This window comes from Salvelinus namaycush, chromosome 16 (genome assembly GCF_016432855.1).
Source record: "Salvelinus namaycush isolate Seneca chromosome 16, SaNama_1.0, whole genome shotgun sequence".
Classification (NCBI taxonomy): Eukaryota; Metazoa; Chordata; class Actinopteri; order Salmoniformes; family Salmonidae; genus Salvelinus; species Salvelinus namaycush.
Window position 1 is genome coordinate 44,994,730 of NC_052322.1, and position 12,500 is coordinate 45,007,229.

The window sequence follows — 12,500 nt, forward strand, 5'->3', positions numbered from 1 at the left end:
CAGTGCGCTCCTCCTGGCTCTGTTTGTAAATGATGTCTTGCAGTGCGCTCCTCCCTGGCTCTGTTTGTAAGTGATGTCTTGCAGTGCGCTCCTCCCTGGCTCTGTTGTGTGATGATGTCTTGCAGTGCGCTCCTCCCTGGCTCTGTTTGTGAATGATGTCTTGCAGTGCGCTCCTCCCTGGCTCTGTTTGTAAATGATGTCTGTCTTCAGGCGCTCCTCCCTGGCTCTGTTTGTAAATGATGTCTTGCAGTGCGCTCCTCCCTGGCTCTGTTTGTAAATGATGTCTTGCAGTGCGCTCCTCCCTGGCTCTGTTTGTAAATGATTGCTTTGCAGTGCGCTCCTCCCTGGCTCTGTTTGTGAATGATGTCTTGCAGTGCGCTCCTCCCTGGCTCTGTTTGTAAATGATGTCTTGCAGTGCGCTCCTCCCTGGCTCTGTTTGTAAATGATGTCTTGCAGTGCGCTCCTCCCTGGCTCTGTTTGTAAATGATGTCTTGCAGTGCGCTCCTCCCTGGCTCTGTTTGTGAATGATGTCTTGCAGTGCGCTCCTCCCTGGCTCTGTTTGTAAATGATGTCTTGCAGTGCGCTCCTCCCTGGCTCTGTTTGTAAATGATGTCTTGCAGTGCGCTCCTCCCTGGCTCTGTTTGTAAATGATGTCTTGCAGTGCGCTCCTCCCTGGCTCTGTTTGTAAGTGATGTCTTGCAGTGCGCTCCTCCCTGGCTCTGTTTGTAAATGATGTCTTGCAGTGCGCTCCTCCCTGGCTCTGTTTGTAAGTGATGTCTTGCAGTGCGCTCCTCCCTGGCTCTGTTTGTGAGTGATGTCTTGCAGTGCGCTCCTCCCTGGCTCTGTTTGTGAGTGATGTCTTGCAGTGCGCTCCTCCCTGGCTCTGTTTGTGAGTGATGTCTTGCAGTGCGCCCTCCCTGGCTCTGTTTGTAAGTGATGTCTTGCAGTGCGCTCCTCCCTGGCTCTGTTTGTGAGTGATGTCTTGCAGTGCGCTCCTCCCTGGCTCTGTTTGTAAGTGATGTCTTGCAGTGCGCTCCTCCCTGGCTCTCCGTAAATTTAAAACACAGGAGAATGGTGCCGTTTGCTTTGCTTAATTTAAGGGATTTTAAGTGATTGATACTTTTACTTTTGCTACTTAAGTATATTTAAAACCAAATACTTTTAGACTTTTACTCAAGTAGTATTTTACTAGGTGACTTTCACTTTTACTTGAGTCATTTTCTATTAAGGCATCTTTACTTGTATTCAAGTGTGACGGTTGGACACGTTTTCCACCACTGTCTCTGTACGACTGATATCATTGATTAATAGTGTGGCAGCCAGGTGATGAACTTTGGATGTTCCTTAGAAAGTAAAGTTTATTAGAAGTCTCATTTTCTCCAGGAAAACATTGTAATTAGTAGTCAAGCCAAGTGCTCACCTCTCAACACCTCCTGGCCGTATAGTCAAATGCTAATTCTAACATGCAAATAGACAGGCTCTTGAAGTGTGTTTGTATTTAGATGTGTGTGCGTGTGTGTGCGTGTGTGCGTGTGTGTGTGTGTGTGCGTGCGTGCGTGCGTGCGTGCGTGCGTGCGTGCGTGCGTGCGTGCGTGCGTGTGTGTAGAGGCCACTGTATTGTGCGTGTGTGTATGCAGAGCCGTGTGTGGTAAGGACTGGGGGGGGGGGGGGGGGGGGGTGCCCTCTATCAGTCTGGTTGGTTTTAGATTTGTTTTAAATGTGTTTTTCATTTTAACCTTTTATTTAATTAGGCAAGTCAGTTAAGAACAAATTCTTATTTACAATGACGGCCTCTCTCCCTGGATGCTTGTGTCTACTCTGGGACCTGCATTCCTGCCCTTATATTGGAGATGGAGGGAAGGAGGTATCAGGGTTTGGGACAGCTGGACCCTGGAGGGAGGTCAGGAGGGATGCACACTAGGAGGGAAGTGTGTACAGGTGCTGTAGAGGGCAGCTGCTGATGAAACACTAATGTATAGCCCTAAAGAGGGTCTTACACTGTGGCCCCTGTCCCACTGTGGCCCCTGTCCCACTGTGACCCCTGTCACTTTGCTTCAATACTCTCTCTCTCTCTCTCTCTCTCTCTCTCTCTCTCTCTCTCTCTCTCTCTCTCTCTCTCCTTATCTGGACAAGTGGCCTCTGATTGGCTCTCAGACACCTGGCTTGCTGTCTGACACACTACACCTCTACCTCCCCTCTGGTCTGAAGGGCTAGTGGGCCCAAAGACCAGGGACCATCAAAACACATCACTTCTTGTCACGTCCACATTGTGCAAGGCCCCGTGCTGCTCTTACACCCTGACCCGGGGCTGCCGGGTCTGCCGGCCTGTCTCTGTCTGGACCAGCTAAACCCACATGACACATTCAACAGGGACATATTCAGCAGTACAAGACACACTAGCTAGTTGTGACAGAGAAAATCACTCATGTAAAACCCTGACCGTCATCCGTTCATGGCACAGAAAAAGGTGTGAGTAAGTTCACTACCGTAGAGGTAGAGACTGTGGGACACGACTCAGCAGATTGCTGGGCTTGAGAGTGGCCACTAACTGTCTTTTTTGTTGTCTCAGTCTCTGTGTAAAGCCACTGTTTGCACTATACTGTGCAGTGGCCCAGTCATTGTTAATGCCCTTGACAGCAGGTTCTGGGGAAGATGTCAATCAGTCCTCTGCTTAATGAGGCTAATTCACTGCCCAGTAATGAAACATTTTGATGTCTGCTCATGCTTTTTCTCTAACGATCTACTTAAGCTTTTGATTTGGGGATATGTTGTGTTTGTGTGTGATTGAGTGAACAGCACTACACTGGAGGACAGGGACAGTTGGAAGGACTATAAGTGGTCACAGTTCCCTGTTCAGAGAGAAAGGGCAGAGGCCTGACCGGTGATGCCTAGGGTTGATAGTTTGGTGGCCTCCCCAGCTGAGGCCCTCTGGTGTCAGGGAAGTGTAGTACAGTAGTATGCTGGCTACTCTCCCCTGCATTGGGACTTGTGCAAAGCAGCAAGGATCCAGGCCCTGACTGACTCTGATTGGTTGATCAGGGATGGAGACAGACACTATTGTAACAGGTCCCTTTGTCCTCTCGGCCCAGACAGCTTCTTTTCTCTTACAAAGATTTAAAACCTGACTGACCTTGCGTCTGTGCTAGAGTTTAATACAGATGCTTTTATCTAAAGCGACTTATTCACGCGTGCATTCATTTTAGGTATGGGTGGCCCCTAGTTTACACTCAATAGGTCCAGTTTAGAAAAAAAAACATTTCCATAATCTTTTATTCCTACATTGTTTGTTGAGATGCAGTGCCTCATCCTCTGGCTCCTGAGTGGCGCAACGGTCTAAGGCATTGCATCTCAGTGCAAGAGGTAACACTACTGTCCAACTACAGTCCTTGGTTCAAATCCAGGTTGAATCACTCCTGGCTGTGATTGGTAGTCCCATAGGGCGGCGCACAATTGTCTCAGCATTATCCGGGTGTGGCTGGGGTAGGCTGTCATTGTAAATAAGAATGTGTTCTTAACTGACTTGCCTAGTTAAATAAAGGTTAAATAAAAAAATCCTGATGTATCTATGACATCATAATTAAAGGGATACTCCGTGGTTATTTCCTCAGTCCTGATTTTACTTTGGAATGTTTTAATCCTCAAAGCGGTTTTATTTCTTAACAGTTTAATCTAAAGCCAACTATAATCAATAGCAATTAAGATTATATATTTAATTATTTCCTTCCTTGCCCTCCCATCTTCCCTCTCTATCTTTGTGTGTCTTTGCATAGAACCGCAAGATTTAAATTGGGTTTGATTATTTCTCTTCTCCTGAGTTGGGATTTACATTTTGTTGACTTTCTGGGTCAGTGTAGTCTTGCTTAATAGCAGTTTACTGTTGAAATGTAATTTGTCTTGTTGGGCTTGACAGTCTTGGATGAGATTGTTGAGCCTCTCCTTTGCGGCACGACGGGTTTTAACCGGAACTGTCTTACAGGAAAGTTCTTTAGGTGGAAATAGAGCAGTGCTGTTAAAGTCTTGTCTTGGGCCGTGCCGTCACCGCTGCTCTTAGGCCGCGACTATAGCCCGGTCTGGGACTGGGACTGGGTCTGCGTCTGGGACTGATTTTCCTCCCGCCACTCACGCTCAGACACAGCAGGGAAGATAGACACAGCAGAAGTAGTGAGGACAGTAGTGAGTGACAGTAGTGAGTGACAGTAGTGAGTGACATTAGTGAGTGGCAGTTGTGAGTGACAGTAGTGAGTGACAGTAGTGAGTGGCAGTAGTGAGTGACAGTAGTGAGTGGCAGTAGTGAGTGACAGTAGTGAGTGACAGTAGTGAGAGACAGTAGTGAGTGGCAGTAGTGAGAGACAGTAGTGAGTGACAGTAGTGAGAGACAGTAGTGAGTGACAGTAGTGAGTGACAGTATTTAGAGACAGTAGTGAGTGACATTAGTGAGTGACAGTAGTGAGTGACAGTAGTGAGTGGCAGTAGTGAGTGACAGTAGTGAGTGACAGTAGTGAGTGACATTAGTGAGTGGCAGTTGTGAGTGACAGTAGTGAGTGACAGTAGTGAGTGGCAGTAGTGAGTGACAGTAGTGAGTGACAGTAGGGTAAAAGCTGAAGGATCAGACAGAACATGGTGAACAGCCTTAAAGACCTGTAATAAAACACAACAGGGTCTATAAGTCTAGAAGCAGGAGACACATTGCTGAGTAGCATAAAGGACCGACGTGGAAACGTTATAGACAGTAAAGGTAAAATCAGCAGCAGGGCTGAACTTGAAAGGGCGACATTATATATGGAGCCATAACGAGTCTGTGAAGGCAACAGAAGTCTTGTATGAGAGGCCCTAAAGGAACCTGGCGGAAAGGTTGGGTTCTGGCCTGGTTCCGTCCGGCAGGACAAATGTATATTTATTCAATAACAAGACAATGATCACGAGCACACTGATCTGTTGTTTATCTACTGGCTGGGTTTGTGTTTGTTTTTAAAACATCCTTACATGTTCCCTTATGGAAGTTTTGTTTTAATTTTATAGCTGTACAACAAAACAAGGAACTCAACTAATTTCATTTAACAGCTGCATTCATTGTTGGTATCTCTCTCTCTCTATTGCTCTCTATTGCTCTCTATTGCTCTCTATTGCTCTCTATTGCTCTCTCTCTCTCTCTCTCTCTCTCTCTCTCTCTCTCTCTCTCTCTCTCTCTCTCTCGCTCTCTCTCTCTCTCTCTCTCTCTCTATTGCTCTCTATTGCTCTCTATTGCTCTCTATTGCTCTCTCTCTCTCTCTCTCTCTCTCTCTCGCTCTCTCTCTCTCTCTCTCGAAACATATGTTAACATTGCCAAAGCAAGTGAAGTAGATAATAAACAAAAGTGAAATAAACAAATGAACAGTAAACATTACACCAAGAAATGTTCCAAAAGAATAAAGACATTACAAATGTCATATTATGTCTATATACAGTGTTGTAACGACGTGCAAATAGTTAAAGCACAAAAGGGAAAATAAATAAACATAAATATGGGTTGTATTTAGAATGGTGTTTGTTCTTCACTGGTTGCCCTTTTCTTGGGGCAACAGGTCACACATCTTGCTGCTGTGATCGAACACTGTGGTATTTCATCCAATAGATATGAGAGTTAATCACAATTTGGTTTGTTTTCTAATTCTTTGTGGGTCTGTGTAATCTGAGGGAAATACGTGTCTCTAATATGGTCATACATTGGGCAGGAGGTTAGGAAGTGCAGCTCAGTTTCCACCTCATTTTGTGGTCAGTGTGCACACAGCCTGTCTTCTCTCTCTCTCTCTCTCTCTCTCTCTCTCTCTCTCTCTCTCTCTCTCTCTCTCTCTCTCTCTCTCTCTCTCGCTCTCTCCCTCCCACTCTCTCTCATCTCTCTGTCCCTCCAACTCTCTCTGTTTCACAAGCTGAAATGCAATCCTGTCAGACATGTAACCAAAGCTCTGTCACCGAAGCTTGTTGAGGCCGTATGGTGACTATTTTAGCGTGGCCTCTAACGGTTGTGCCTGTCACATTTCATAAGGACTGCAGCGCTGATCTGTGGTGGCAGACGGGCGCAAGGACCGGCTGCCCGTTCCTTCGTTCCCAACACTGCACACCAAGCACTGCGACAAGGTCGCCGCACAGTGATTACTGACAACGCTGAACACACACTCCCCCTATCTCTCTCTCTCTCTCTCTCTCTCTCTCTCTCTCTCTCTCTCTCTCTCTCTCTCTCTCTCTCTGTCTCTTTACTCATTTTTCCTCCTCTCTCTCCCTTTATTTGTCCTTCTCTCTTTTTTTTCTTTCAAGCTCTCTTTTCTCGCTGTTTCCCTCCATTCATTTATTTATTTCCTTGTTCATCAATTCAGTAATTCCCTCTCTATGACTCTTGGTCCTTTTGTCTCCTTTGTTTGGTAGTGTTCACTACTCATGTCTTACTGTAAACCCTGGGTTAGAGCAGGATCTTCATTTGGTGCCAGTTTGGTACCGCAGGAAGATAATCCTGCAACAACAGGACATTAAGTATTGTCTGTGTAATTAATGGACATGTTTGTATGGGTTGCTACATTTTTCGTGAGGTAAAAATCAGGTCTGAAATGTCAAAGTGGAAATTACAAACTTCAGAAGCCTTTTTAAAGCTCAAATACACCACACCTTTTATATTTGCTGCATTGCAGGACAGTTCTGCTGCAACCGGGTGATCAAATGAAAGGCCCAGTTGTCACGCCCTGGCCATAGAGAGGCTTGTATTCTCTATTTTGGGTAGGCCAGGGTGTGACTAGGGTGGGCATTCTAGTTTCTTTATTTCTATGTTTTCTATTTCTTTGTTTTTGGCCGGGTGTGGTTCTCAATCAGAGGCAGCTGTCTATCGTTGTCTCTGATTGAGAACCATACTTAGGTAGCCTTTTTTTCCCACCTGTCTTTGTGGGAAGTTGACTTTGTTTGGGGCACATAGCCTTTAGCTTCACGGTTTGTTTTGTTTATTGTTTTTGTCGGCATTTCCAATAATAAAGGAATATGTACGCTCACCACGCTGCACCTTGGTCCTCTTCCTTCAACAGCCGTGACACCAGTGCACTCAAAAAGGTTATTTTCCAGTGTTTAATATATATATTTCCACACTATGAGGTTGGAATAATACTGTGAAATTGTGAAAATTATGATACTGTCCTTTTTAGTGTAAGAGCTGTTTGAAATGTCAGCCTGTTTTGGTGGGATGGAGTTTTGGCCTTCCATGGTGACATCACCAGGTGGTAAATTAGTTAATAGACCAATAAAAAAGAGAGTTCCAAACCTCTCTGCCAATAAAAGCTTGTTTTCATTTTCCCCTACTCACTCAGACCACACCTAGATAATCCTAAGTAAATTATTTGGTATTACTTTATTTGGAAAGTCCATCTGTAGATGCTCTATAGACTATCAGTAACATTTCAACTAACTATCGACTAACCCTAACGCTTGCTCCAGCCCTAACCTTAACCCTTATCCTAACCATAAACTTAACCCATAACTCTAGCCCTAACCTTAACCCTTATCCTAACCATAAACTTAACCCATAACTCTAGCCCTAACCTTAACCCTTATCCTAACCATAAACTTAACCCATAACTCTAGCCCTAACCTTAACCCTTATCCTAACCATAAACTTAACCCATAACTCTAGCCCTAACCCTTAACCTTTATTCTAAACCTATCCCTAAATCTAACCGTAACCTTAGTAACAGTTGATTATCAACAGATCGTTTGTTGATAGTATGCCCATCTGCAGAGCATCTACAGACAGAAAATACACACTATCCAGATAAAGAGCGACCAATTCTTGCTTGAGAAATGGCTCTTTGCTAAGAAGCTATTTTTGTGTTGTTTAAATGTTTATTTTATTGAACATAATCACAGTAAGGTACTTAATGGTTACCCAGAAATGATTTGATATGGAGATTCAAACGGCAGCATTGGATCTTTATGATCCTACATCTGTATATCTATCCAGCCCAGATACTCTACTGTACTCAACATAAAGACCTGTACTCAACACACAGATCTGTACTCAACACAAAGATCTGTACTCAACACACAGATCTGTACTCAACACACAGATCTGTACTCGACACAAAGATCTGTACTCGACACAAAGATCTGTACTCGACACAAAGATCTGTACTCACATTTTACATTTACATTTAAGTCATTTAGCAGACGCTCTTATCCAGAGCGACTTACAAGTTGGTGCATTCACCTTATGATATCCAGTGGAACAACCACTTTACAATAGTGCATCTAACTCTTTTAAGGGGGGGGGGGGGTTAGAAGGATTACTTTATCCTATCCTAGGTATTCCTTAAAGAGGTGGTGTTTCAGGTGTTTCCGGAAGGTGGTGATTGACTCCGCTGACCTGGCGTCGTGGGGGAGTTTGTTCCACCATTGGGGTGCCAGAGCAGCGAACAGTTTTGACTGGGCTGAGCGGGAGCTGTACTTCCTCAGAGGTAGGGAGGCGAGCAGGCCAGAGGTGGATGAACGCAGTGCCCTTGTTTGGGTGTAGGGCCTGATCAGAGCCTGAAGGTACGGAGGTGCCGTTCCCCTCACAGCTCCGTAGGCAAGCACCATGGTCTTGTAGCGGATGCGAGCTTCAACTGGAAGCCAGTGGAGAGAGCGGAGGAGCGGGGTGACGTGAGAGAACTTGGGAAGGTTGAACACCAGACGGGCTGCGGCGTTCTGGATGAGTTGTAGGGGTTTAATGGCACAGGCAGGGAGCCCAGCCAACAGCGAGTTGCAGTAGTCCAGACGGGAGATGACAAGTGCCTGGATTAGGACCTGCGCCGCTTCCTGTGTGAGGCAGGGTCGTACTCTGCAAATGTTGTAGAGCATGAACCTACAGGAACGGGTCACCACCTTGATAGGTTAGTTGAGAACGACAGCGTGTTGTCCAGGATCACGCCAAGGTTCTTAGCACTCTGGGAGGAGGACACAATGGAGTTGTCAACCGTGATGGCGAGATCATGGAACGGGCAGTCCTTCCCCGGGAGGAAGAGCAGCTCCGTCTTGCCGAGGTTCAGCTTGAGGTGGTGATCCGTCATCCACACTGATATGTCTGCCAGACATGCAGAGATGCGATTCGCCACCTGGTTATCAGAAGGGGGAAAGGAGAAGATTAATTGTGTGTCGTCTGCATAGCAATGATAGGAGAGACCATGTGAGGATATGACAGAGCCAAGTGACTTGGTGTATAGCGAGAATAGGAGAGGGCCTAGAACAGAGCCCTGGGGGACACCAGTGGTGAGAGCACGTGGTGCGGAGACAGATTCTCGCCACACCACCTGGTAGGAGCGACCTGTCAGGTAGGACGCAATCCAAGCGTGGGCCGCGCCGGAGATGCCCAACTCGGAGAGGGTGGAGAGGAGGATCTGATGGTTCACTGTATCAAAGGCAGCCGATAGGTCTAGAAGGATGAGAGCAGAGGAGAGAGAGTTAGCTTTAGCAGTGCGGAGAGCCTCCGTGACACAGAGAAGAGCAGTCTCAGTTGAATGACTAGTCTTGAAACCTGACTGATTTGGATCAAGAAGGTCATTCTGAGAGAGATAGCAGGAGAGCTGGCCAAGGACGGCACGTTCAAGAGTTTTGGAGAGAAAAGAAAGAAGGGATACTGGTCTGTAGTTGTTGACATCGGAGGGATCGAGTGTAGGTTTTTTCAGCAGGGGTGCAACTCTCGCTCTCTTGAAGGCGGAAGGGACGTAGCCAGCGGTCAAGGATGAGTTGATGAGCGAGGTGAGGTAAGGGAGAAGGTCTCCGGAAATGGCCTGGAGAAGAGAGGAGGGGATAGGGTCAAGCGGGCAGGTTGTTGGGCGGCCGGCCGTCACAAGACGCGAGATTTCATCTGGAGAGAGAGGGGAGAAAGAGGTCAAAGCACAGGGTAGGGCAGTGTGAGCAGAACCAGCGGTGTCGTTTGACTTAGCAAACGAGGATCGGATGTCGTCGACCTTCTTTTCAAAATGGTTGACGAAGTCATCCGCAGAGAGGGAGGAGGAGGGGGGAGGGGGAGGAGGATTCGGGAGGGAGGAGAAGGTGGCAAAGAGCTTCCTAGGGTTAGAGGCAGATGCTTGGAATTTAGAGTGGTAGAAAGTGGCTTTAGCAGCAGAGACAGAAGAGGAGAATGTAGAGAGGAGGGAGTGAAAGGATGCCAGGTCCGCAGGGAGGCGAGTTTTCCTCCATTTCCGCTCGGCTGCCCGGAGCCCTGTTCTGTGAGCTCGCAATGAGTCGTCGAGCCACGGAGCAGGAGGGGAGGACCGAGCCGGCCTGGAGGATAGGGGACATAGAGAGTTAAAGGATGCAGAAAGGGAGGAGAGGAGGGTTGAGGAGGCAGAATCAGGAGATAGGTTGGAGAAGGTTTGAGCAGAGGGAAGAGATGATAGGATGGAAGAGGAGAGAGTAGCGGGGGAGAGAGAGCGAAGGTTGGGACGGCGCGATACCATCCGAGTAGGGGCAGTGTGGGAAGTGTTGGATGAGAGCGAGAGGGAAAAGGATACAAGGTAGTGGTCGGAGACTTGGAGGGGAGTTGCAATGAGATTAGTGGAAGAACAGCATCTAGTAAAGATGAGGTCAAGCGTATTGCCTGCCTTGTGAGTAGGGGGGGAAGGTGAGAGGGTGAGGTCAAAAGAGGAGAGGAGTGGAAAGAAGGAGGCAGAGAGGAATGAGTCAAAGGTAGACGTGGGGAGGTTAAAGTCACCCAGAACTGTGAGAGGTGAGCCATCCTCAGGAAAGGAACTTATCAAGGCGTCAAGCTCATTGATGAACTCTCCAAGGGAACCTGGGGGGTGATAAATGATAAGGATGTTAAGCTTGAAAGGGCTGGTAACTGTGACAGCATGGAATTCAAAGGAGGCGATAGACAGATGGGTCAGGGGGGAAAGAGAGAATGTCCACTTGGGAGAGATGAGGATCCCAGTGCCACCACCCCGCTGACCAGAAGCTCTCGGGGTGTGCGAGAACACGTGGGCAGACAAGGAGAGAGCAGTAGGAGTAGCAGTGTTATCTGTGGTAATCCATGTTTCCGTCAGTGCCAAGAAGTCGAGGGACTGGAGGGAAGCATAGGCTGAGATGAACTCTGCCTTGTTGGCCGCAGATCGGCAGTTCCAGAGGCTGCCGGAGACCTGGAACTCCACGTGGGTCGTGCGCGCTGGGACAACCAGGTTAGAGTGGCGGCGGCCACGCGGTGTGAAGCGTTTGTATGGTCTGTGCAGAGAGGAGAGAAGAGGGATAGACAGACACATAGTTGACAGGCTACAGAAGAGGCTACGCTAATGCAAAGGAGATTGGAATGACAAGTGGACTACACGTCTCGAATGTTCAGAAAGTTAAGCTTACGTTGCAAAAATCTTATTGACTAAAATGATACAGTACTGCTGACTGGTGAAGTAGGCTAGCTAGCAGTGGCTGCGTTGTTGACTTAGTTTGAAAGTGTAGCTGGCTAGGTAGCCTCGGTAACTGGCTAGGTAGCCTTGACAATTACTCTAAACTACACAATTATCTTGGATACAAAGACAGCAAAGACAACTATGTAGCTAGCTAACACTACACTAATCAAGTCGTTCCGTTGTAATGTAGAAACTAATGTAATAGTTTCTACAGTGCTGCTATTCGGTAGACGGTAGACGTTGGCTAGCTGCTAGCTGCTGGCTAGCTAGCAGTGTTGACTAGGACTAGGACGAAAATAGCTGACTAGCTAACCTCGGTAATTACGATAATTACTCTAAACTACACAATTATCTTTGATACAAAGACGGCTATGTAGCTAGCTAAGATCAGACAAGTCAAACCGTTGTACTGTAATGAAATGTAATACTACCTGCGGAGCGAAATGCGAAATGCGACCACTCGCTCCAACCCGGACACACACCCGGACACACTCGACACACAGATCTGTACTCGACACAAAGATCTGTACTCAACATAAAGATCTGTACCCGACACAAAGATCTGTACTCGACACAAAGATCTGTACTCGACACAAAGATCTGTACTCGACACAAAGATCTGTACTCGACACAAAGATCTGTACTCGACACAAAGATCTGTACTCGACACAAAGATCTGTACTCAACACACAGATCTGTACTCGACACACAGATCTGTACTCGACACAAAGATCTGTACTCGACACAAAGATCTGTACTCGACACAAAGATCTGTACTCGACATAAAGATCTGTACTCGACACAAAGATCTGTACTCGACACAAAGATCTGTACTCGACACAAAGACCTGTACTCGACACAAAGATCTGTACTCGACACACAGATCTGTACTCGACACAAAGATCTGTACTCGACACAAAGATCTGTACTCGACACAAAGATCTGTACTCGACACAAAGATCTGTACTCGACACAAAGATCTGTACTCGACACAAAGATCTGTACTCGACACAAAGACCTGTACTCGACACAAAGACCTGTACTCAACACAAAGATATGTACTCGACAGAAAGTGTTGGTGGAGGTAACTAGGGACTAGAGGGGTGGTGG